The following is a 6,528-nucleotide window of genomic DNA, read 5'->3' on the forward strand; positions in this document are numbered from 1 at the left end:
TTGTTTTCACGTGTCCATTTGTACATATATTAGGGTCTAATTAGGGTTGAAAATCATTTAGAAACCAGATAAACACATATACATACAGGTAATGCAAGACAAGGCACATTTATGTATAGCACATTTCAGTAAAATGCATCAAGACACACTATAAAAAGCGAAATAAAAAGACATTTAGATATGATTAAAAGTGTTAAATTGGAAATACAATTAAGCTAAAATAGAGTAAGACAAGAGAAAAACAGGAGAATAAAAGTACAGTGCAGTGTAAGAAATTAACCCTAAAATTTGGATTTAACAAACAGTAATCACAAAAGAAAAGAAAAGCCTGAGAGTTGAACCAAAGCTGCAGGTTTCTGGGAGTTTTGTTCAGGATTATAAAGTTGACATTTCACAAAGATTAAAAAAAACTAAACAATGTGACTTTTTGTTTAAGAAAAAAGGGCATTATCATTCTCAGACATCCATCTGCAGCAGTAACATTAAATGGCATTTAAAATTAAACCCGAGCTTTTTCTGACACGACATGTAACTCAACATACAGCAGCGACACTTGCATCCAGCCAAATGCTCCATGCAAAAATAGATTTGGGAAGTCCCTCATGTTGAATCATGATTTTCATAAATGCTGCAGAGAGTTACACGAGAAGATTGACACCACTCTTATGTCTGTATATTATATATGGAGCAGCTTCTCAATACAGATTTAAGAGGCTTGAATCAAAGAATTTTGTATTTTTTGGGATTAATCAACTAATCCAGAGGTGTCAAACTAATTTTTATTCAAGGGCCACAAACAGACTAATTTGATCTTATGTGGGCCGGATCATTAAAAAGATGGAGGGAAAGAAGGAAGGAAGGTAATAAGGGAAGGAAGGAAAGACAGGCAAAAGGAAGGGTGGAAGAAAGGTAGGAAAGAGGGATTGTGAAGGACGGACAGACAGGAGGAAGGAAGGAAAGAAGGAAGGACAGACAGACAGAAGGGAGGAAGGAAGAAAGGAAGGAAGGGCAGATGGGAGGAAGGACAGAAGGAAGAAAGGAAGGAAGGACAGAAGGAAGAAAGGAAGGAAGGGCAGATGGAAGGAAGGAAAGAAGGAAGGACAGACAGATGGAGGAAGGAAGAAAGGAAGGAAGGGCAGATGGAAGGAAGGACAGAAGGAAGTAACGAAGAAAGGGAAAAAGGAAGGTAGGAAGGACAGATGGAAGGAAGGACAGAAGGAAGAAAGGACAGAAGGAAGAAAGGAAGGACAAATGGAAGGAAGGACAGAAGGAAGAAAGGAAGGAAGGGCAGATGAAAGGAATGTATGTGGGCCGGATCATTAAAAAGATGGAGGGAAAGAAGGAAGGAAGGTAATAAGGGAAGGAAGGAAAGACAGGCAAAAAGGAAGGGTGGAAGAAAGGTAGGAAAGAGGGATTGTGAAGGACGGACAGACAGGAGGAAGGAAGGAAAGAAGGAAGGACAGACAGAAGGGAGGAAGGAAGAAAGGAAGGAAGGGCAGATGGGAGGAAGGACAGAAGGAAGAAAGGAAGGAAGGATAGATGGAAGTAAGGACAGAAGGAAGGAAGGAAGTAACGAAGAAAGGAAAAAAGGAAGGTAGGAAGGACAGAAGGAAGGAAGGAAGAAAGGAAGGAAGGGCAGATGAAAGGAAGGAGAGAAGGAAGAAAGGAAGGAAGGACAGATGGTAGGAAGGACAGATGGAAGTAAGGACAGAAGGAAGGAAGGAAGTAACGAAGAAAGGAAAAAAGGAAGGTAGGAAGGACAGAAGGAAGGAAGGAAGGGCAGATGAAAAGAAGGAGAGAAGGAAGAAAGGAAGGAAGGACAGATGGTAGGAAGGACAGAAGGAAGGAAGGAAAAGAGCACTGGATGGCAAGTGGGCTGGATCGCAACCCTTGGCGGGCCCTAACTGGCCCGCGGGCCGCATGTTTGACGCCCCTGAACTAATCATTGCAGTTTTAACCTGAACGATTGAATGCCTGCAACATATCTGGTCTTTTTCTCCCCTGGGTGCTGGTCCATGGTGCTGGTCCATGGTGCTGGTCCATGCCAAGGTTAGTGCTAGGCAGTCAGCCACCTTGAGAGAACTTCTCCGATTTATCTGCTTTGCTTACAAGTTAACACATGATGATGTCCGGTGCGTGCTATACTCTACGGCTGCGTGAGCATCGCACAAGTGGGTGGAAACACATGACGACCGCTTTGTGCCACATTTAGAATAAGCATGGGAGAGCGCCTGAAACTTAAGCTCTCATCATATTAGGGGGAGTAGTGTGCCGAGGCAAGTGTGAACAGCAGCTTGTCAACTTGAGAATACATCACATCATCTCTTAATATGCAGCCGTGAGGAAAGATGGTGTGTTTATAGGCTCTGTAACGAGGAGAGTTTACAATAAGGAACTAAATCAGTGCTAGGAATCCTATTTTAATGAGAGGAAATATGTCGTGTTTGATAACCTGTTAAAATCAAAACTCTGTGTAATCTATATTTTATGCCATTTTTCAGATAGGCAAAATGATTCTTTAGTGGGATTAGGGTCCTCCTGGGTCAAATTGACCCAGTCTGTTTTGACTGTTCCTTCCTTCCTTCCTTCCTTCCTTCCTTCCCTCTTGTCTTTCTTTCCTTCCTTCCTTCCTTCCTTCCTTCTTTCCTTCCTCCACCCCCTTCCTTCCTTCCTTCCTTCCTTCCATCTGTCCTTCCTTCCTTCCTCCTTCTCTCTTTCTTTCCTTCCTTCTTTCCTTCCTCCATCCCCCTTCCTTCCTCCCTCCTTCTCTCTTTCTTTCCTTCCTCTCTCTTTCCTTCCTTCCTTCCTTCCTTCCTTCCACCCTCGCTTCCTTCCCTCTTTCCTTTCTTCCTTCTTTCTCCCTTCCATCCTTCCTTCCTTCCTTCTTTCTCCCTACCATCCTTCCATCCTTCCTTCCTCCCTCTCTTCCTTCCTTAACTCAAGGACAACAGGAGGGTTTTATTAAAGTGTTTATTATATACATTTTACAGATCTATAGATAGTTTTATCTTATTGTTTTGTACTGTTTTCATCATTTTATGCACATATGACCAAATTAAATGTCCTTTTCAGATAATATAGTTAATTCTGGAGTGCAGGATTTTTATGTATAAATGAACGTCTGTTATATTAAAGTTCACTTCATAATAAAAAATAATGCAAAATTACACATAAAGTGCATTTATGTGTAATTTTGAATTTAAAAAAAAATTATTTTAATGTATATTTCAGTCTGTGTCTCCGGCTGTCCACTTAGTGTCCTGTTTCAGTTAGTGCAAACAACAACCTGTCAGCTCCTAAAGCACCACCAGTCCTCCTCCTCCTCCTCATCTTCCTCCTCTTCCTCCAACTCCCTCTCCTCCCCTTCTCTTCCTCCTCCTCCCCCTCCTCCTCCTCCTGTTCCTCTTCCTCCCCCTCCTCCTCCTCCCCCTCCTCTTTCTCCTGCTCGTCCTCCTCTTCCCCCCCCCCCTCCTCTTCCTCCTCCTTCTCCTCCTCCTCTTCCTCTTCCCCCTCCTCCTCCTCCTCTTCCTCGTCCTCCTCCTCTTCCTCCTCTGGTGGACAGTGTTTGTCCACTTAGTGTCCTGTTTCAGTTAGTGCAAACAACAACCTGTCAGCTCCTAAAGCACCACCAGTCCTCCTCCTCCTCCTCTTCCTCCTCTTCCTCCTCCTCCTTCTCCTCTTCCTCTTCCTCCTCGTCTTTGTACTGTCTTGTCACTTGGAGGTTACCTTCAGCAGTCGTACATAACCCTCCCCTGCTGAAAGTCACACACACACAGCAGTAACTCTAACCCTGCTTCACAGGGATTTCTACAAATGTCATGAACATACCAGCTGCTGCTGATTACTGCGTCGTTGACAGGAGTGAAAAAAGGTGGATTTTTGATGAGGTCCATTTGAACTCGTAGGCTCTCGACAATGCTCAAATGTCAGCCCTGTGTTATTCGGGGTTTTATCTCATCTCTTGGCTTTCAGCTGAAGCCGATGTTAATGTGATTTTTACAGTTCAATTGGTGAGTGACTGCAGTGTTAATGAGCAGATTTTCATTATCAGCTCTGTGCCTCAGTTTTAAGTTAAAGTCACCAGTGTGGTTGGAGCATCTGAGTGGGGCCATTCTGGTTTAATGCATTAATTTATCTTCATTCGTGTGAAGAAATGAGTGTGTGTGTGCACATGTCTGAGTCCTGAGCCTATGTCCTTATTATCTTACTTGCATGTCTCAAAATTTCAGATTTTTAGTTTTAGTTTTAGTTTCATCTCTCATCAGATATCTCTCTTGATTTGCTGTGGTCTTTTTTTTTGTTCTTAGGTGATAAAAGCAGTGGAGGAAGAAGTATAGTCCGATATTAAAAATCCTCAAACAGTTAAAGTACTGCAGTATTATGAGTGATGTAGTAGTGTTGTAGTAGTGATATATTATTATATATGACATCATTAGATTATTAAAGTTAGCTAGTTTATACTACTTTATATACAGTTAGCTAGTTTATACTACTTTATATACAGTTAGCTAGTTTACACTACTTTATATACAGTTAGCTAGTTTACACTACTTTATATACAGTTAGCTAGTTTACACTACTTTATATACAGTTAGCTAGTTTACACTACTTTATATACAGTTAACTAGTTTAGTCCAGTGGTTCCCAACCTAGGGGTGGGGGCCCTCCAAACGGTCAGCAGATAAATGTGAGGGCTGCTGAGATGATTAATGGGAGAGGAAAGAAGAAAAAACAAAGTTCTGATACACAAATGTGTTTTCAGCTTTTGCACTTTTTCTCTAATCTTTGATTTTTGCTGAAATATTGGATCATTTAAACATTTATTGAAATGAAACCATGTGAGAAGTTTAGAGGGAAAAATCACTATTTGGTGGAGCTGTTAACATCATCTTTAACAATGTGTTGTATTTTAAAAGCTTGTTATATTATCCATTGTGTCAAATCTTCATCTGAAAGGTAACTAAAGCTGTCAAATAAATGGAGTGGAGTTCCACCACTTAGTGGAACTCCACTCCAAGAGACTTGACAGATTCATGATTTAAATGTGGGTGAAATAAAACACATTCTCCATCAGCTTTTATGGTCTTTATTGGGTCTGTGGTTCAGGAAATAATGGATAAAGTGTCTCCACCTTTTGGCAGCTTATTATTATTGCAGGTAACGAGACGAGACTGTTAGTGAGGTGTATTTTATTCATATCAGCCACTGATGACTTTGTCACAGATTAATAAGGAAGAAATACTTCAAATTAAAGATGAATTGTTCTCTTTCTTGAATCTTTTACACCAGAAACAGTGATTCATTTTTAAGATTATCATCATCTGTTGGATTTTGTTCCTTTTTATTGATTAAAAAAATGAACTTCTCTTAACAAAATGAAAATGGATGGAGGTGTTTAAAGTTTCAAGATAAGTGAAATCTGGCTGCTGTTTGACATAATGATGCGATGTGTTAATGAGAGATTTGTCATTATTAATTCACCATTACGTCCAGACTTCACAGAGCTTCACAGACCTCCAATAAAATGTATTTTTTCCTCTCTGTCTCGGGTAAGAATGAGGTTTTAGCTCGTGTCCACGCATGAACAACCGCTGTGTGTAGTTTATTTTGGGAACATGTTGAGCTGCCAGTGTTTACCTAGCTCAGTCTAGATGGATCCAAGGATTAACCATGCAGAATGATGACCAGATGCTGCTCCTTTGAACATATTAATGGTTCAACTCTGACTAGTCGGCCTGTCTGTAGAGATATGTAGACGGTGACATAGCTTATACATTTTTTAGCAGCATGCCTGTATGGATGTATTAGAGTTGGTCTAACACTTTGATCCAGACTGAAATATCTCAGTAAATATTAGACATGAAAGGTCCACAGAGGATGAATCCTAATGACTTTGGTGATAGTCTGACTTATCATCAAGCGCCAAAATTACATTATATTTTTTGATCTGGACTAAATTACCTACAGAACAGCACATTTTAGCTTTCTAACACACTAAACTATGATGGTCGCTCAAATCACCAGCCACACAGAGCTGCTAGCATTTTATTATACCAACATCATTGTGTTATCAGTTTATATTATCAGTATAAGTGCTACTCTTTACTATTAAATAAAGGCAAAAATATCTTTTAAATAATTGAATAAAGCCAACAAAAGCAAATTATCTATGTATATATAAACTGTTAGATATGATACTGTATTAATTAAGTGCTGTTGCTTACTAATTATGTAATCATTCTTGTTACTGCCTCTCATGGAAAAGAGAAAATAAAGTATTTAGTAGCCAGAAAAGTAACATTTTTAATCAGTGTGATTGGTGCATTATTGATCAAGTGCTACCCTCCATCATTAACCCTCCTGTTGTCCTCAAGTCAAGGAAGGAAGGGGGGAAGAAGGAAGGAAGGAAGGAACGGAGGAAGAAGGAAGGAAAGGAAGGAGGGAAGGAGGAAGAAGAAAGGAAGGAGGGAGGGAGAAAGGAAAAGAGGATGGTAGGTAAGAAGGACAGAGGAAAGAAGGAAGGAAGGA

The sequence above is a fragment of the Scomber japonicus genome, chromosome 18 (genome assembly GCF_027409825.1).
Source record: "Scomber japonicus isolate fScoJap1 chromosome 18, fScoJap1.pri, whole genome shotgun sequence".
NCBI lineage: Eukaryota > Metazoa > Chordata > Actinopteri > Scombriformes > Scombridae > Scomber > Scomber japonicus.